This window comes from Saimiri boliviensis, chromosome 11 (genome assembly GCF_048565385.1).
Source record: "Saimiri boliviensis isolate mSaiBol1 chromosome 11, mSaiBol1.pri, whole genome shotgun sequence".
NCBI classification, from domain to species: Eukaryota; Metazoa; Chordata; class Mammalia; order Primates; family Cebidae; genus Saimiri; species Saimiri boliviensis.
In genome coordinates this window covers 80,992,404-81,013,833 of record NC_133459.1, presented here as the reverse complement: position 1 = coordinate 81,013,833, position 21,430 = coordinate 80,992,404, and the positions used below count along the sequence as shown (strand labels likewise).

At 36.3% G+C, this 21,430-nt stretch overlaps 1 long non-coding RNA gene across 1 annotated transcript; it reads right to left on the bottom strand.

Moving 5' to 3' along the window:
- Positions 1 to 12,783: 12,783 nt before the first annotated feature.
- LOC104652733 (uncharacterized) lies at positions 12,784 to 21,157 on the bottom strand. Its single transcript, XR_746020.2, has 2 exons — positions 20,536 to 21,157; positions 12,784 to 12,891 (listed from the first exon to the last, which is right to left on the bottom strand). It is a non-coding gene; the product is annotated as an uncharacterized LOC104652733 (long non-coding RNA).
- Positions 21,158 to 21,430: the final 273 nt, after the last annotated feature.

Here is a 21,430-nt window from a genome sequence, read left to right as displayed (position 1 = left end):
AGAAACATGTTAGGTACTCAATAATTTCTCATTTCTTTGCCCAGCAATGAAGGTGTATGGTGGCTCCAGTAAAATGAGCATGAGGCTAGGAGTTGAGAGACATGGCATTTCATACTGGCTCAGGCTAAGACTAGCTTGTGATCTTGGAAAAAATCATTTAACTTTAATTTCTCCATTGCTATATAAAGGGATGTGGATTAGACAACACCTAAGGGCTATTCTGGTTATTAAATAAAACTATTCATTAAAAGATCTATATTTGTCTAATGGATTAGAGTTTTCAAATTGCTCTATGTATACACTACAATGAAATTTGTTGCAGCAGTCCAAAGAAGAATGCCCCAACGATGTAAGATTGGAGTGTGTGTTTACTTCTTGATAGCTGCACATCCTTGCTGGGACTGAATGTCAGCCAGAGGTGGGAGATGAGCTCTGCCATGGAACATCCCATTCACTCATTCATTCATCACATGTCATTCAATGTCTAGTATGTACTAGACACTGAGCTAAATGGAGATGAGATTCTGATTTCACAGTGTCTACATTCAAATGGGGGATGAGAAATAGTAGCCGTGTAAAGCAGAACAACTATTTCATATAGTGATAGAATACTATGAAGACAATAAAGCAGGCGGCTATAAGAAATGACTGTGAAAAAATGACTGTAGAGGTTACATCATGTCAGGGGGTCAGGGCAGATTTCTATGAGAAAAGTTTTATCAGTTAAGATATGAGTGTATAAATCTGGAGGAATAGCATCTCTTTCCCTTTTATGTATTTCGCCTGATTTTTAGATTTCGTTGATATGACTGTAATTTTCCATTTATTTCCTAAGAATTTTCTCAGCTGAGAAGCTTTTACAAGTCTTCCCTTGGGAAAATGTTCTGTATTGGAAGAAGGAATACTGGAGAAGAAGAAATTTTAAACTAGTTTTTGAGTTATTTCAGAATTACAGAGCTATGTCTTCTAAGGTTGTAAACTATTCTTCAGCTGTTATGAGTTAAGCTCATATTTCTAATTTTGGAAGCATATTTTAGGCAATAGAAACTGAAGTACCCAGATACCTATAGCAATGTCTTTATATGCCAATCAAATTGCCTGAAGAGACACAGAAACAGCACCCCAGATTCACCCACTCCTAAGTAAAGTGACTTTTCAAGCTTCAGAGAAAAAGAGCAAAATGCTTCAAGAGGCAGCAGTAGTATCTTCCTGCTTGGTGTCTAAACTGAAAATGGATTCCTCATTTGTGCAGGGATGGAGCACTTCTGTTATCTCCACTCCTTGGTCCAACCGTAGCTGATGATTTTACTGTTCAATTAATCCTTTTGCCTCGATAGCAAGTGTCTTACGCTACATTCACTAAACCCTCATTCATCTTTCCTGTCTTTGCTTCTCTAAAACCTTGTTTCTACTTTTGAACATGTTTTTCAAAGCAGCTTATAGCATTTAGACATTTGAATATGCTGCTAATATGATACTTGTAAAAAAAAATGGGTTAATCTGGGAAATACAAAATTGGTATAGGAAAGAGTAATCCTGCCTTCAGGCAAAATTGACCCAGTTAATGTTTGTAATGATGGGTTTGCAGGGATCTTACAAAAGTCAGTTTGTCTTATCTGTGTCTAGTCTATATAGTGGTGAGGTAAATGATTAATTCAATTAACTTGGTGACTCTCTTCTCTGCCCCAGAAGAAAAGTTGATCAGTTTTGTATCACGGCTTCAATAGCAAAACTCTGAAAAAGTCACTTATTTTTAATGTGTGAATGACTAAAATGTGTCTTGAGATCAAAAATGCCTCAGACTTTGAAGATTAAAATATTAAACATAAAATTGGGAAATAATATAACCATATAAATAATATAAACATGTAGTAATAATACAAAGATATTTTGAATACTTACATCAGGTTCCACCAGACAAAACATTAATCATTTAAATAAATTCTTCTAAAATTATAAATCCGGTTGATCTTAAATCACACATTCCTGTCTTAGTGGCTACCACAATCTCCATGTTGACTGGGGAAATGACAGAGAGATTTTGGATAGATATGCCTATAGAAAATTATTGTGATTATGAAATTATGATTGTGAAATGATCATGAAAAGTGAGGTTTAAGGAGAGTCCAAGTAACTCCTTCTAAGCCACTTAATCCATTCAAGCTGAGTTTCAAGCTCAGTTCTGCATAGTCCTGAGCCCTCTCCCCTAGAGCAGGATACCTGCTTTACTAAACTTTTGCATCTCTCATGTTTCCTTGCATATTTTATCACAGTTATTTGCTGATTGAATGAAATAATGACAATACACATCACAAATGAATGGAGTTACTGAATTATACTTCCAACTCGGAATCCTTAATTATTTCCACTCTAATTAACAGTCTAGATTGGTTCAGCTAACTTTCATCAAAGGACCAAAACATGGATATTTTAGGCTTTTCCCACCACGCAATCTATCACAGCTTCTGAGTCCTGTCCCAGTAGCGTGAAAGCAGCAGCTGGTCAGAACAAATGAGGAGACGTGGCTGTGTTCCAGTCAAACTCTATTTGCAAACCCAGGACCACCTTGTGGGCCCATTTGATGACCCCTGGTGTAGATATTGAAACAAATCCACTGTCTATTAATAACAAGTATTTTCTCCTGAGTGTGGTTTTGGTGACTTGCGGTCTTTGCCTCCTGTCTATGTGTAGGCCGTGACCACTTTGATTGGAATTGTCTCTGTATGTACTTTTCCTAGTATTTGTGACTGTTCCTCTCATGGCCTGTAAACTGAAATTATGAGTGCCGATTACAAATTACAGACTACAAGGGATTGCAGTTGTTCTTAGGACTATTTACTCTGTGTTATTCTTATTTATTTATTTATTTATTTATTTTTGAGACGGAGTTTCGCTCTTGTTACCCAGGCTGGAGTGCAATGGCGCGATCTCGGCTCACCGCAACCTCCGCCTCCTGGGTTCAGGCAATTCTCCTGCCTCAGCCTCCTGAGTAGCTGGGATCACAGGCATGCGCCACCATGCCCAGCTAATTTTTTTGTATTTTTAGTAGAGACGGGGTTTCACCACGTCGACCAGGATGGTCTTGATCTCTCGACCTCGTGATCCACCCGCCTCAGCCTCCCAAAGTGCTGGGATTACAGGCTTGAGCCACCGCGCCCGGCTGTGTTATTCTTTTTAACAAGGAACCAATTAGGATAAATCCCTCCCCTCACGTGAAAGTAATGCTTCCTTATTAAAATGTTAATTCTCCAAGTGGTTCTAATTTCAGTCATTCTTCAATAGTTTCTTCATCTAAATCCCCTCCACCTACATCCAGCATTCAAAGTAGGATGACATTTTTTTACTGATCTTTTCTATTTCTCTGTATGACTGTCACCCAGGCAATGAGTGCACTTAAATCACCTTCTTTCCTGCCCGGACCATACCCTCAGAGAAAAAGATTCTCACCCAAAAACTTCATTTGAAACTTCCAGAAAGAAAGCCAAGTGTTTGGAGAGTCTCTTAGGACAGCTTTAAACATAGTTGCAGAAAAGAAAGCAAACTAAGTAGGGATGAGAAAGGGAAGGTAACATGTAAGTTGGGACACCTGTGTTTCCTAGCATTTTTACTCTCTAGAACACATTTTTAATATCTTATTTGATTTGTCCCATACAGCTCTCTGAAGTTTGAAACCCTTTGATATTTAGAAAACGTGAAGACTCAGAGATGAAAAGTGATATGTTAGCATGCTTTGTAAATAGTGCAGCTAGGACTCCTTTTATATAAAATCCATGGTACTTTCTACCTTTTCCCATGGGTGAATTTTATCCAAAGTTTCAATATTAAACCTGAAATCATCAAAAAGCCTATGGTAAAATTAGACATACAATTGACCCTTGAACAACAAGGGTTTGAACATCATGTCTAGTCTTGTTTCTATGGAAAAAAGATTTTCATTGTGATTCCAGACTCAAAGTATGTCTTGCTGTATCACAGGGGGTAACATCTTCCCTAGTGACATTGGAACAGTCTCCACAAAACAGTACACAGAGGGGTGCAGACAGCATAAACTTGGTAACACATAAGGAAAGACACTGTATACCTCGGAATACATGAATGGCATGTGTGTTACATCATCTCCTTCCATGTTCTGGCAGGGATTACAGTACTCACCATGAGCAAAGAAGGAGATGGTATAACAGGAATGGCATTTATTTGCTATTATGCATTTGAGCACGAGCGATGTCCTGTGTTAACTATTTATTGAGTGTGCTGACAGCATTCTTTGTGATTTACCACACAGGGACTTCAGAATCCTTAACACAGCACACAGCTATCAATGCCAATGAATAAAATTTTGTATCACAGTTGAAATCTGTTCACCACTCCTTTTGTAGATGTACTGAATTGGGTACCAGAAGTCAATTGTCTCATTATTAAGATGGGTTCCAAAGTGATTCATTTTTGTGACACATAATGACTGTTAGTTGAGGTCTAACTGTATGGTGAAAAGTGTTGATGAAAAATGTCTACAGAGAGGATAGTCAATTTTATTAATTGTGAGTTATACTAGGAGCTATACTAAATTCATTTGGACTTTATTTTGTCATCTGCTTTTCATATTTAATTTCATTTCTTTTGACCAGAATGAAAGAAAAACAACCACCTTGAAGTTCAGTCTCATTTATTTGGCTGGACATGGTATCTAGAGATAAAATGGAAGTAAATTATTTTCCATTAATCTTATTAATGATTTATTCAAATGATTCCCTTATTTTTTACAATTTAATTTCTTAAGCAGTATTTCTGTAAAAATACAGTTTCAAATTTATTTTAGAATTATAAGACATTTCTCAGAGACATTTTCTGTTTGCTACCTGCTTTGTTTGTGGTGCAATTTCTATTTTTGCTTTCATCTGTGTTCTATTTTTATATAGTCATTAGAGATAACTTGAACATGGAGAGTAGCCTAGCAAAAATATGAAGATTCTTGATATTAAAGTCAAATAGAAAAACTGTATTTGAGATTTGTGATTTAATACAGTTATATAGTATGTCTCTAACTTAGAAATCAGTTATTTTCTAAAATTTTCCTAGGGAGTTACATGTTTGAACATTGTAGTTAGATTTTTGAAACTAATTTCTAAAGTCTAATTAACATATAATATAGTTTGAGAGTTTATATGTCGTGGGAAAAAGGCGACTGCTATGGTCTAAATGTTTGTGCCTTCACCAAATTCATATGTTAAAATCCTAACCCTCGAGGGGATAATATTAAAAGGTGGTTACTTTCGGAGGTAATTATTAGGTTAGAGAGATAGAGCCCTCATGAATGAGATCAGTGCCCTTATAAAACCTGCTCTCAGAAAGATCCTTCACCCCTTTGACCATGTGAGGACACAATGAGAAGGCACCAGGTATGATCCAGAAAGTAGACCCTCACCAGATACCCACTCTGCCAGTGCCTTGATCTTGACCTTCCTAGACTCCAGAACTGTGTAAAATAAACTTCTGTTCTTTGTAAGGCTTGTTATAGCTGAATGAATTAAAACAGCAATAGCATGGTAACATAATAATGAAATAACATTATTTTCTTTATTTTGAATATGTATGATGATAAAATACTCATTTAGAGAAGAAAAAGAAACAGCTGAGATATTTATAAAACTTTTGAAATGAATTCAGGATATTTCTAGAAATGTTGAAGCATAAAACTTTTAAAAATTGTATTTAATTACATTTATAAACATAATTGTGTTTTTATTAGCATTGTTCTTAATATTTTCTGCTCAAATCGAGGCCATTTCTGAAATATGCAGGAAAAAACAGGAAAAGGAATAGAAATTTTAGTTAGGCAATTGGAGAAGAGTTGGAAGTGAGAAAGAAAGGTGAAATATGATTAAACGTATTTTTCAGTTTGCCTCAGGTGAAATCAACAAAGTTGTAAGTGATGAAAGTCAGAGAGAAAAGTAGAACTCTTCAATATATAACATCCTTAGTTGAGAAGAGAGGAGGTGTTGAGAGAAGGGTACTAGGTTACAGTTCACAGTACAGTGATGGTTGATATCATTGGCCTAGGATAAGCTGCTATATCTCAAAAGAGTGATGAAGTTAATTTAGAGGGCAACAGAAATGACTACATGTTAACTGCTCACAACTAATGAATGTGTCTAGCAGTTAAGCTTCAAAACCCACTAAATGTCTGCATTTCTAAAAATATACAATGAATAGATTAGTTAGTATTTTTGTGCATCTATGGAAGAATTGGAGAATAGATCACTTCATCATCTATTGGGGAATAGATCACTTCATCATCTCTAGTGGGGCCTTAAAACAGGTAGTTTGCCCACACCTAGAAAAATTCAGTGTGACACCAAACACATTTCCAGGTTAGGCTGACTTATTGCAATGTTTTTTGTGTTTATATCTTAAAATTTTTTACTCCACCACAGTTTCCTTGGTGATGACTACCACTGTTCGAAAGCTTTCATCTTTCCCTCCAGAACAAAAATCTGTTTTTTGTTTATGAGCTTATTGTCTTTGGTCCAGTATAAACTTACTGAGATGCCCTTTGGTTGTCCCTGTGTTTCTTGGGAACACCAGGCAGTTGTCCAACATGAGTGGCTGCAGCTTTCATGTGTGATTTATGGGAAAATTTCTTCACAAATAGCCGAGATTTACATCACATCCCCATATTGCAATCATTCTCTGTCAACTTTTACTGCCTCTGATAAGCTATTTATGAATAATCCAATAATTCAGGTAAAAGTATTATTAAACTACTATTGATTGCATCCATTTTCTTTTATATACTCTGTTTCATACAAAAATATGTAGAGAGAGACATAATTTAGGTGCATACGTATCTTAAGAAGATAGTGAATATAAACTACATTAAATTTTCAAAAAAGAACCTGTATCTGCTATCTGGGTACTCATGGTTTGTCGTATGATAATCACCTCCTTATTAAAGCAAAAAATAAATAATGTGACTTTGTTCAAGTCTAATTTTCTTTAAGCCTGTTTTCTGGCTGTGAAGGCACTACAGTGAAATGGTCTTGACATGCAGAACACAGCTTCCATATTATATTTTATTTAAAGAATTTTTGAACAGTCAAGAACACTAAGGTCTTGAGATAGATTATTTTTTTCACATTTTCTGGGAAGAGGCTTCCTTTTTCAAAAAAATGACAAACACAGCTCTAACAAAATAAACTCAGAGAAGCAATGCCTTTTTATCTCAGTTATGAGTTGGTAACTTAAAGATGTAATTGTATTTCCAGTATGTTGTAAATAAATTTTCCAAAATGGTGTAGTAAAGAAGAAATTTTCCTTGGTATAGTTAGAAGACAGGAATTGTTTTATCATATTAATTAAATATCACTAGATAAAAGTAGAGTCTGTATATGCAAACTAAAATATGGATTGACATAGCAGGTAATGATTTACTAGCGCTAAAGAGATATTGGAGCTTTCAAAATTTCTAGGGATAGGCAGGAATGTCTGTGTGTTGATTTTGTGTGCCTGATGCTTTTATCAGCGCAAATGATGGAATTCTCTTTGAATAACATTAGGATGAGAGTTGTAGAGGAAGGGTGTAGCCAGCTGGAAGTGAAAGCCACTCCTAGATGCTGCAGCTTCTGCAGCAGTTAGACAGGGCCCCCAACGTGGCAAGGATTGGCATGCTTTCCCCAGATTTTTCCAGCTGGGGTTAAGCCATTCTGTGAGCTGCAGAACAGAACTTCTGCTAAAGACTCTTGAGCTTTCTTCCTTCTTATTTAGCAAATGATTGGAAAGAATGCAAACATCTTTTAAAAATACCTGATAGAATTTGGTTTAATAGCTCTTAAAGGATAGTGATCATTTATTTAGTGAACAAGATAGTGTTTTTCCTGTTCTTATTATTCCTTGCTTTACTTACTAACCCAAAGAATGATACTGTTGTCACTAGGAATAATTTTAAAGTCCCATAATGGAGATGGAATGTCTTAGATATTAGCATAATACCCTGAGCTTGCAAACCTTTTCTGTGGAAATATGGATCAATGAGCAAATAATCTAAGAATATGTAGGCAACTACATCATGTGATTTGAAATATGCTAGAACATTTCCTTAATTTTTCTAAATCCTTTTGCCATAAGCTGAGTCAAAAATTCTACTAATGAAGAAAAATATCTTTAGTTTAAAACCTTATTTTATATTAAAATTTTGTCATCTTGATTTTGGGGAAAGGAATTATTTCTATTAATTATGTATAATATTGGTAGAGCTAACAATGATAAAAATAAAATCATGTATCAAGTGCTTTGTCAGTCACTGGGCCCAGTCTTCCATACACCTAAGTCTTTGTGAAGATAACAATAAAGAATGCCCAGATGACAGAGAAGCTCTTCTTATCCCCATTGCATTATTAGGGGTGTTATAGAACAGTGTTAATCCCCGAAGTTTAGGCCACACCATTAGTGATTAAAGGTAGAATGTTCATCCCCACAGCCCCTTTCTTTTGATCATTGTGTGCCTTGTTTATTACCTTGTTTAATCATTTTACACTGGTAAAGATAATGTCCTATGAGAATATAAGACTACAATTAGAATGTAAGAATGTTCCTGCACTGTCTCATGCAGTCTCTTCCACCATTGTTTTTTGTCCATTAAAATCCTTTATAATCATCCTTCCAGATCAGTTCAAATGTTACAGGCTTCAGAAAGTTTGCCTCAGCCCCTCCCATCCATTGTCCTCTCATTGTTGGAGTTATTTCTTCTTCTGTGCATTAAGAGGACGTGATCTGTGCTCAGATTATAGCACAGCACATTCAGGCTTACTTGATCCTGTCTATCCCATTGCTGAGCTTGTGTATTTGCTTAGGAGCCTAAACTGTGTTTGTCATCTTTGAATCCCCAGCTCTTAGCTCTCCTACCTATTGTAGGCACACAAACAACTATTGACCAAATTTTAATTTGTTCCACATATTGGGTGGAGGAAGTACATTTCTTGATCTTCTCTGAGCTATACCCACCTACAAGTGGAAAATTAAATCAATTGGAAGTTCAGGAGAGAAAGGAACACCAAGAAAAAAAAAATGCTGGCAACAAGCACAGTAATGTCTGATGACTACATCTTTGCTAAAGAACGCACCAGAAGAAAAACTTGTTAGTTTGGTTTTGTGTGAACAAGTGAAATGCCAAAGAGATTAAATGACCAGATCTGGACTGATTTTAGGCAGAAGAGAGGGCTGCTCTAAATCTCAGTTCTCCAATTTGTTCTAAGAATTAAAATACAAAATACCTGCCATTTAAAAAGATATGTTAGCTGTAATAGTCATGGTGTATTCTGACTGCATAGATGACTATAGGCAAGATCCTTTTTTACTTTTTGAGACGGTCTCGCTCTTTTGCCCAGGCTGGAGTGCAAAGGTGAGATCTTGGCTCACTGCCACCTCCGCCTTCTGGGTTCAAGCAATTCTCCTGCCTCAGCCTCCTGAGTGGCTGGGATTATAGGCACACGCCACCATGCCTGGCTAATTTTTGTATTTTTAGTAGAGACGGGGTTTCACCATGTTGGTCAGGCTAGTCTCAAACTCCTGACCTCATGATCTGCCCACCCCAGCCTCCCAGAGTGCTGGGATTACAGGCATGAGCTACTGTGCCTGGCCTATAGGCCAGATTCTTAGCTTTTCTGAGCTTGTTTCCTCAAGTCTGATCTCCTGGAGATTCTCATACTTAATTTTGAAAGGTACTGTTTATAACTGACACAAAGTATGTACCTAATGAATGATTCTGGCTTCCCTTTTCTCTGGTCCCAGTTGAATATCCCTCAATGACTATTTTAAGCAAAGAACAAACAAGTTATCCTAGGAAGAAGTTGCCCTTTCAAAAATAGCAACATTTTGCCTTGTGCTAGAAGTTGACTGCTTGTTTTGCTCTGATTTTTCTTTTCTGATTCTCAATTTGTTAATTTTTTAAATGACAGCTTAACTCATTGTATCTTAGACAAAAGAAAAATATTGTTTAATACTCTGTTTCAATGGCCAAGGAATATATATACCAATGTCACTGGCTGTATTGCAGTATGAATGAAATATAGGCTCTTCAGCCATAACATACTTCCACTCATGAAGTCACACACTGTAACCTTCTTTCAGAAAAAAGTGCAATTGGATTTCTAGTAACATTTTTCCAAAGACTAAACAGTAAAGTTCACACACAATTCATTACATGAAGACATAATCAAACAGGGTCACTTTCTTTAACAAATCATGGCAAAAATGAAAAAAGAGAGAGAGATTATAAAAATTCATTGGTTTCAAGCAAGATTGTTTATACATTGTTAAAATCTTTGTAAACTGCTTTTTGGTGGGTGATAATGATCCCTTCATTTGTGGAATTTAGAGATTAAAATGGTTGGTGTTTGTTATGTCGTAAAGGTTATGAACAGAATGGACATAGATTTGCTCATCAAATATCAGAGTATTTGAAAGTTTATATAATTTTATGGATTCCTAAGATGTTTGTATTAGAAACAAATGAGGATTGAGGCACATACCTGACCTTTTGAAGTTAACGAAAGGATAAATTCAGTTCTCCCACAAAACATTGGAGAATGTACCTGTCAAAGTTGAAAATGTACAGGGTGGCCCATCTATCTGAAAAAAAGATATCTTTTTAAAAATAGAAATGAAATAATTTTTAAAAAGTGAAAACAATGATATTTTCTTCTGCATGTATAAATTGCAATTCTTAAGATGGGGGACTCAAAATGTGAAGTATAGCAGGCTTTCAATGGAGGCTTGTTGAATAAATGAATGAAGGAAAGAAAGAATTGAGGGAAACTTCAGTGATAGGAAAGCAAGGTGATCCTGTGGATTATCATGTAATATTCCAATTCATAACTCTTAAGCAGTGGCAGCAGTTACAATTAAACCACTCACAGGTACTATTTCATTGCAAACCAGAACAATTGCTGATAAAGTAAGAAGGCAAATCTTACAAAATTCTTACAAAAATTATATAAGAGATGTAATTTGGATGGGGAATTGATGTGTGTTGACATTTGCTTTTGTTCTTTATTTTTATTCATTTATTTAATTTGTTAATTTAATTAATTTATTTACCATGGTTTTTACATGTTTTCTTTGTCTGCCTCTTGGCTGTATCATCTTTGGGCAAAGCCCACGTGGCGTGGCTGACAGTGTTGCCCTCACTAGGTTGCTGGTTGCAGCAGCTACTATAAGAGCCAGTTGACTTGTCATTTGGGTCAGAGACTATTTGCTATGTTCAAAAACAGACAGACAGTGTCTGTCTTTCACTGTCTTTTTGTCTAAATATAATATTAAATATACTGAAAACTTAAGATTTTAGAAAGGTTAGAAAGGCTACGAAATGTATGACCTTAGACTTGGTGGCTGCATATGGCACATGCAAAATGCTGCTTAATTATGAAATAATTCCAGAGTGCTACTTGAACCATTTTTCCTGGAAGGAAACTTCAAATGAATGTCAAAAAGTTGTCTATTATGGAATGCAAATTCCATGAGTTCACCTCTGTGTGTGGTATCCTTTAAGGAATAATGTCCAAAAAAGAAGCCCATCTTACAAGCAGTGGGCTTTGAAAGTCTCCCTTTACTTTCATTTTAGTTATACTAAGACACTGTGACTTTTAGGTTCATTCCCAAGTTTCCTTTGCTACATTTTTCTTTGTAGAATTATCGTCAATCCACCCAGACTGAGGCATGAGGTCTATGTTTACAAAGTACTCATGCCTTCATTTGGGCTCCCAATCTTTCTTTCTGATCTTCATACCTGCTGTTACAGAAAGAGTCCAGCTCTTTAAACAATAGAGTTTCAGACAAACATCTCTCTCCCCTCAGAAGCATTTATTCACAGGCCAGATAGCTAGGAAGCCATTAAATTCCAAATCCAAGGTTGCTTCCCATGACAAAATGTGAAGCCAGAATCTCAAATCTATAGTCTGTTCACATTTTCAAACAGGGTAGCCTTTTAAGGAGAGGCTAGTGCCTCCAACAAACTTCATTGAAGAATTAATTGCATATGTGAATCAAAAACAGACTAATCAACAAGTAAATGTTGAATTTTTCATAGGCTCTTGGCAATTGTTATTATAATGGACATTAAAAGACAAATACATCTATCATTCCTTTTAAAGCAGCATTATTATCCAAATTGATTTACAAACATTAAACACATCTTCCCATAAAACATAAATAACACACCCCATTTCAGAACTTTTTGAAGGTCTGTGTGCAGCTGAAGAAACGTGCATTAATGTTTCTGGTACTTAGCCAGATTTGAGCCAGGAAAAGTTGGCTTATTTATAAACAAAAGTCCTCAAAACTTGCCTTTCTGGAATTACAAATTCTACAATGAATCGTCTGTATTGTCTGATATCATTTCTAAATTTAGGATGTAATTCATTATCTAAATCCTTGTATATTTCAAGACTTCTGCCCTTAGTTCTTTAATGTGTAAATATAAAATAAAAAGTCTCTAAATGCACAGCACAATTTAACATGATAAAAAAACCTCTTTGTGTTAAAAAATTATGTGTCAGAACTGGATAATCTGTAATATCAATTTACCAGCAGTGATAATTATAAGTTTTTAAGAGCTAGCAAATTTGTTCATCTTTCTTAAAGATGGTATTTTTATATACTTTTGACATTTTCCTATTTTTCCCCTTACCTTATTTTGTAAAGTCTGCTTTGTGAAAAACACAAGACTATAACAATAGATGTTGTAGGAATAGGCAAACTTTTAAATCCTAGATGAAATTGCAGAATAACTCCTCAAGGAGGGAATGGACTTTATTTATTCTTGGTGAGTTCCAAATGCACAAAAATAAAGGGTTTGCCAGTTACCAGTGGGAAATGAACATAATTATGACTTCACAGCTGCTTCAAAAATAAAAGGAGAGAAAAAGGAAAGAGTCATGCTTTTTTTTTACTGTATCTAAAAAGAATATGCACAAAGGTAATATATTTATGCCAGATATAAGAAGCCATAATCAAAGTAATACTGTACGACCAAACTTATGCCAAGAAACTCAGAAATCTTGACTTGGCAGACACTAAATCAGAGATATTTATCTATGGTACTCAAGTAATTAGAGCAATGTATGGAAAATTGAGGTCCTGAAATATATTCCCACTAGCTTGTTTCCCCTGATGAAAGTGGAGTGATCTTTTAGCAAAATTGTCATCATCTACTTTACTGGTTTGACATTTCGAAAGCTCTGTTCAGAGAATTCAAAACTTGATAGATCTGACTTTATAGTGTGTGGTCTCAAGAAATGGCTTTTGGAAAGTTTTGCATGGGATCTTGAATATTACGCTTCACACATGCTATGAGATACTCAAGGTAACTATTTACATCTTCCAGGGCTGATATATCGTTTAATGTAGAACAGTTGTAGACACATTTTTATGTAAATAGTTAAGTTGTAAATGTTTTAGACTTTGCAGGCCGTATCATCTCTATCCCAGCTATTTAACTGTGCCATTGTAGCATGAAAGCAGGCTAAACAGTATGTAAATGAGCAAGCAAGACTGTATTCTAATTAAACCTTACTAACAAAAACAGACAGCAGTTGGATTTGGTTCTAGACCATCATTTGCAGACTTTTGATCTAGAAAGTTCTTGTCATAAAGCTGGAATTGCAAAAGCCAAGTGATTATATGAATCTTTGTCAAAACACTGCTCTTTTTTTAGTGCCAGTAGAACTTTTAAGAATAATTTAAATATATGGGTATTTTCCTCAAGATGTTTTGTCAATTAGTAGTGGAGAGAAGGACACCAGTAAAGAGCAGTCCTTTATCAAAAACACTGCAAATATGCTTTGGTTACTTGCTTCCTTACAAAATCATTATATCAAGCAACTGCATACAGGAACTTAGATTGAACACAAAGCTCCAAATATTTTTATCTCTATTGATCCCTAGCAGATGTAACAGAAAGAAAAGATGAACAGTCAACTTGATTTCAATATAGATATTCTGTCGCAGTGAGACAGGAGATGCAAGTTGAATCAGAATTAGTCGTGAATCTGCTTGAGGCAGCCTCATGAAAAAAAAAATAATAATCTTTTAGTCTACCTCCTACATTCAGAGGCTACCTCAATCTTCTGAAGAAATGTTAAATTATCTGAGGGATAACTCTAGGTGAGTCCAGGGTGATACCTTTCCCTGGGTCTTCCAGTAATCAGCCATTGACCTCTATATGCGACTTAACTTCTATTTGATCTATTTCCCAATTTATAAAATAAAGGCGAATAAAGAGATGTCTATAAAGTGGTTTAAAAACCTGAGTGAATGGCCATCTGAAACATAGGATGGCTGAATTTCAAAGAGTCAGGAGGACACTTTGGCTATTGAGAATATATTTTAAATCATGGAAGTGGACACAATAGTATTCTTGTGAATGCCACATTACTCAGCAGTATTCCAGAGGGTCAAATAGATAAGGAGGACATGAAAGTTTAATCTTCAAGTTAAGCCTTTTAATTAAAATAGATATGAGAAAAATATATAGAAGGAATGAGTTTTGAATTGAAAGTTATTTTTTAGATGTCAACATAGGTATATAGACAAAATTTCACCTAAACATTTTTCAAAGGCTCTTTTATATATATGATCTAGGTACTCCAGTGTTTATTTTTATAATACGTTTTAGTTACATTTATTCTTACTGTATTTTTTACATAGTTCTCTTTCTATTGTTATAAGACCCAAACCTGAACATTTTTAGCAATCCAGATCATGCTATAAAACCAGTGTCATAGAAGCAGCATAAGGTAGTAGAATTGTGCTAGTCTCAGTATTAGAATATGGGTATGTACTCTTTGTTTTCTCTTTTATTCTTTCCATTAGTAAGGGAAATAATAAGAAGCTTGTAATTCTTTTAGGAGATCAAATGAGGTATTTAATGAGAAAGTGAGTAATTAAATGTTATAGATGTTTAGTAGTCAAGACTCAAATTTGAGTTTGAAGAATGCTGATTCTGAGATACTAGGAGTGGTTAATTTCTCCAACAGGAAAGAGAAAAAGTATAATTAATTGCAATTTTCTCAATGAAGGAAGCATTGGCATGATGATTTTCACTGTTTATTAATGTTCTTATTGCAAGGTATTTAACATTTTTGTCCCTATCCCCAAGTGCCAGTAGCCTCCTACTGTGGTCAAAGAATATTCTTTCATTTTTCTAAATACAGTCAGCCCTCTGTAACCCTTGGTTCTCCATGGCATGTTCAAACAACCATGGACTGAAAATATTCAAAAATTTTGCATCTATAAGAACATGTGTACATTTTTTGTTTCTTATTATTCCCTAAACAATACAGTGTAACAAATATTTACATAGAATTTACATTGTATTAGGTAATAAAAGTAATCTAGAGATGATTTACAGGAAAGGGGAGAATGTGCATATGCAATTACTATACCATTTTATGTCAGGGACTGGAGCAACCATGGATTTTGGTATCCAGTGGAGGTCCTGGAACCAAGCCCTCAAGGATACCAAGGGACAACTGTTATCTCCTTAGGAGGGGTCAGTACCAAAACTGGATGATAATTAGAATACCTATGAATTCAAAGGGCAAAGTATTATTTTGGCATTCGAAAAACACCAAAACATGCTGGCATACCTGAACTCTCCTCAGTGGCCTGGGATCTGCTCAGAGACTAGGGCAGAGACTAAGATGGGAAACTTTACAAATTAAAGACAATACTCAAAAATAACTGTAATATGGAAAGGACCCACATTTCTTCCTCCCCTGTCACCCACACCCCACCTGGTTCAGCGACACAGAGCCATGCGAAATGGTCACAAGTCTCTACACCTCACCAATGACAGAGACTCACAGGAAGCCTGGCAGCTTACGGCTGGTGACAGGCTATCCGAGTTGGAGGGCTCATCGTTTGCTGGTTGACTTTAGATGAGTTTCTCTACAAACGAGGTATACACAGGAGGTTGTGGGCCAGAATCAAAAGGAAGTTTTGTTGTTATATGTAGAGAGGTGGATTTATGAAAGGAGAAGAGAAGGAGAGAGAATTGGATTTAGAAGATGATTTACTTGTATACTACAACTGTACAAGTATTGAGTTTTTGGTCCCATTTAATAAATGGTAAAAGTAAGGTGGTTTTAGTGCTTATACGGCTTCAGAGTGGGCATAGAGGAAGCTTTGATTAAGAATTTATGAATAAATTTTCCTCTTACCTGATTATTTGATTCTACTATGAATAAGCTGAGAATTTCTTCAGAGAATTTGTGCAGGCTGCCTTGAAACAGAAATGCAAGATTGATTGGTCTAGGGAAAAATACACCAGCTGCCTGTACTAACAGCACCCATTCATTGGGATTTTAGTGTGCACAATGTTGTTATGTAACTGAGTCTTTATTGTAAGAATCATAAGATGTTTGTTTTACTAAATTTTCTTTTTTCTCTGTCTTCATCTGCCTCCCTGCAGGCTTGCTTGCATGCAGTCATTTTGGTAGAAGGTAGTCACTGGTATTTAATTAACTTCATATCCTTATACCCCTGGCCTACAAGATTAAGACACTTTTTTTTTTTTTTTTTTTAAACAAAGAAGAATGAACCTTAGGTCACACAAACCTCCTTAATGGCATCCAGAAGTTTGATCAGGCAAAGAGATATAAACAGCTTTGATGCTTTGATATTCAACGTGTCCCATCTCCTCTCCTGCATACCTACCTGACTCATAAAAGCCCCCGATTAGGTTTAAAGGAAGGGTGGACTTGAGAGACTGTCTTTCCTGCCCTCTCACTTTGGCCGAATTGAATAAACCTTTCTCTGCTCCTAAGTGCTGATATGTCAGTGTTTGGCTTACTGTGCATCAGGTATGTGAACCTAAATTTTGAGGTTAGATAATGACTATACAAAGCATTTTATGTACTTAGTCCTTCTACTCTGCACAATAAATTCATAAGGTTGGTATTTTCATTATCAACTCCCTCTTCAGATGAAGACACAGAGCTTGTAAAGTCAAATATCTTATTGAAATCACAGAGTCAACAAGAGAAATAAGCTGGAATCAGACCAGGGCTCCTTACTTGGGGCTCATACTTAGCCTGGTGAATGTGCTAAGGAAGCAGGGCAGAAAGGCAAGTCCCAAGCGAGCAGAGGGGAGTGCTTCCAAGATGGATCAATTGGCACCCGTAGGACTTCTTGAGATGCTGAATACAGAGGCCTTGAGAAGTCCACAGTTTCGAGGTTATGTACATGCCCAGACCTAGTGGATATCAATTTAGTTTTAATTAAAACCCTCCCTTCTCTGGAAAGGGAATGTAAGTCTGTATAACCCACAATAAAACCAACCAAGAGATGCTATTATCTGCATGGCCCTTTAAGGAACTTTCTCCACCTCCCTATTCTGTTATACCCTACCTGCAAGATGAGACTTTCAAAGGAACATCATTTCCCCTTGACTCGGACAGATAAAAGAAATTTGACTCCTAGTCACCGGGAAACAGGAAGTCTCCTCCATAGTCTTTTGACCTTTTGTTGCTCCAGGGAGGCCCACATGTCACTGCTTTGCCACTTGAGGCCATTAAACCCATCTCACTCCTTTATATAACTGCTAAACATAGATGCGGAAATGAAGAAATACAGCCTAAATAAAGACTCCAGTAACAGCTTGCAGGAAGTATTAAAAACAGTTCTGCAGAAGGTTAAGAGCCAATGCTTTTTCCACTGTGAGCTTTAAAGATGCTCTCTTCGACCAGCCACAAGGTTACTTCACCACAGGTATGAAATTAGAAATGTTGAAAACTATTGCATACAATTTTCACAGTGGATCAGCCAGAGGTTGTTAAGCAAAGAGAATGCTGAAGCCATAATATACTAAGATGACAGAGGGGGCTCATGAGTGTCCCAGCCTCTGTGCTCCACAGGCCAGCCACAGCATCAGCCACTGTTTGTGGCATCCCTGACTTGGTTATGTGGGTTTTGCCTGTTGAGGAAGTGATAAGAGGAGAAATCCACAGAAAAGCTGTGAACTAGGTGGTTGAGCCAAGTGGGCCAAATAGACAAGAACTTCAGATGCAGGAAATTTCCTTCCAAAGGCAGGTGATAATGGGCCCTGACATCTTAATTACCCACAATCAGGGCTTTAATAATGTAGTATTGCATGGTGGCTAAGCCCAGGACTTCTATAGATAAGTAGGGCTCAGTCTAATCCCTGACTCTGTATGGACTAATTGTGTGACTATTGGAAAATCACTAGCTCACTAAGGCATACTTTCCTATTCTGTAAATTGGAATTAACATTAGTACTTACTATCTAGGATTGCTGTGAAGACTAAATGCTTAACACAATGTCTGCGCCATAGTGAATGCTTCATTCATAGGAATCATTGTTATTGAGAAGCTTTCTACGTGCACTTAGCTCAAGTTTGGATAACTAGGGTACATATTAAAGTAAAAAGCATGTGGCTTACTCCTAGGATGCATAAAGCCTAGCTGGATTGACAAGAAAAGTACATGCACAGAAAAGTTAAATAATACAAAGTAGCATACAATAAAATGTTAATTGCACATCATGGATAATAAGTGCTTTATTCATTTATTCATTAGTAAAACACACATTGAAGACTTTCTGTTTTGAAGCACTGTGATAAGCACAGAGAAGGGTAACAGAGCTTAATCTTCATAGGAATTATTGCATGAAAAGTACTATTGTTATCTTTAAGTTTGCTTATGGGAAAACTGAGACTCAGACACACAAAAGGAGCATACTCAAGGTCTCACTAGTAGTAAGTTAACAAGGTTGGGATTGCAATCCGGACCTGCCTGACCCCAAAGCTCGTGATCTTGTAGATGAGTTGTTAAGAGAATAGAATCTACAGCCAGAGAGTCTGGGCTCACTCTTGACTCTGCCAATCACTGGTTTTGTGATCTTGGTTAAGCTACTTAAATTTTCTGGACCAGAGTGTCCTCAACTGTAAAGTGAAGGTAAAATATTAATATCTACTTCATGTGGTTTTTGTAATTAAATGAGTTAATCTATTTAAAAATATATCAGTGTCTGGAACACTATCAGCACTGTAAATACAAATTCTTACTATTGTAATAGTGAACACTATAATTATTACTATCTTAACAGAGCTATGGCATGTGAAATGTTTAGAACATTGGTACATAATAAGCATGCAGTAATTAGCTGTAATAATAATTATTATAATTATAAAGAGAAGGGTAGTCAAGGCAGGCTAATTTACATCACGGACTTGAGCAACCACAGATTTTGGTATCTGCGAGAGATCTTGATTCACAGTCAAAGCAAAACAAATAATAATAACAATAGTTATTATCCAGTGAGTTACACTGCCCCTGAATGATTTACTTGCCTTCAGTAAGAATTGTCATTTTCTGCTCCTAAACTTCCAAACTATTTCACTCCTGTCAATGGTATCATAATTCCCCCATAATGCAACATTATTTAAAGAATTAGTGTTCTCGTTATCTTCAATAGGTAACTAAAGAAATCCTAGGATTAGAACAGGACTTAGTTTAATTCTGAATCATGGTGCTATTATAAGAATTAATCCATGATTACATGTAAACCACTATAGGACATAATATATGCTCAATAAAGTTAGTTACTATTGGTATAATCAATTCATATACTTTATTTCAATATGTCACAGAGAATAAATCCTATCACTTTTCCTTTAGAACACATTTCATATGGTTCCATCTTTCTACAAACCCTAGCTGAAATCCTTGGGTTCCAGGCTTTCTGTTAGGTGTATTTTGTCCAGTGTACCACTGCTGTTACCTTCAACACTTTGGTTAGACTGAGAAAACTACCATGATTTTCTATTTTCCAACATGTCAGGCACTTCTCCCCAGTAACTATCTCAGATTTCTCAGACTTCTTTTACTGCTCGTAGGGCCACCATTCTGGTCAAAATTGTCTCCTCAAAGACAATGCCTTTGTCTTATGCTGACTTCAGACTACACTTCCGTGCTTTCCCTGGGAGCCCTTTATTTCACTCTCTACTGACTCAAATCTGCCTGTTCTTCAAGGCTAAGATCATGTATCACTTTTGGCTAAAGCTTGTCCTAACTAACCCTCATCAACCCTTCCTTTCTGTGAAACCCTGTAACCCTTGAATCTTCTATGCCTAATGCAGATATAATACAAGGATATGTTATAAAGAGGTTTAGTGCATGGCCTTCTGAGTAGTATTACCTGAGTTCTAACTTGGCTCTGCCATATTCTAGGTATGGGACTTGGGCCTCAGTTTCTTCATCTGTCAATGGACATAACAAGAGCACCTATTTCATAGTATTATTTGTGATATTTAAATGACATAAACCATGCAAAGCACTCAGTATAGTAGTTGATGTGTGATAATCATTCAACAGGTTAGCTGTTATGATGTGGTTGTTATGATGAGCACTTATCACCTGTTTGTTGAATGAATTAATTTCAACACAGCTTTATAGTCTCCCTGTTTAGAGAAATAAAATAGATTGTACAAAATACCTGAGAATCCCAAAACGATCCATGGTTACATTTACCTTTAGAATGTTGTCAGTCTTCAGTGCCACAGAACATAGAGTCCAATGGTTTAAATGCTCTCTTCCTAAATTCTGGGTTTCTTTCTCTTCCACCCATCCTTATTGCCAACCACCCCTTGATAAGTAGAAAAAGGAAGAGGGTTATGAAGACTTTAGGTCACTGCAGATGAAATGCACAAAGACAAACCCAGGGCTTCCCATATTCTATGGAGTATAGAGAATGCCTTAGGGGAACTCTAAGAAGCTTGAAGTCATTTTCCCTTTAGAAATCATAAAGAGGTCAGTGATTTATAATTCAGAAGAACAATAGACAGGAAAAGTTCTCTACCTCCTCGTGCAAGCAACGACTGTCTTGTGAGGGCTTCTAATGTAGTCAGAACTTCAAAGTAGCTAACAGCCCTTTTTCCCTAACTGCCTGCTACGCTTTATCCTGGAGGCACTTCTGCTCTTCTCTGATTCCTTTTGGTTTAAAAAATTATTTTTTCTGCCATTCTCATTTCTCCTCTGCAATCCTCTCTTTCTTTCTTTTTCTCTTTAGTGGTCTGGCTTTGGTGCTGACCCCACCGTGCCCTCTCAAGGGCACTTCGCAGAGCTGTTGTCTCAGGCTCAGGTGTGCTCCCCATCCTCTGACCAGTAATAGAACAAAGGACAAAAGGCCATCTCTCCAAGTCACAATATCTCTTTATTGAAGCTTTGTTCTGCTGCTTTGAGTCTTTTCTCTCTGATTCGCTGGCCTTGCATTTGAGCAACTTTCCCATTTCCCGCTTTTTTTTATTACCTCCCAATTATAGAATGACTAGGTTAGACTTACTGTTTCTGGTTTCTCACTTCTAATACATTCTTTTACATGCTGTTAAAATGTGAGGATTATATCAGAAGATGGAAAAAT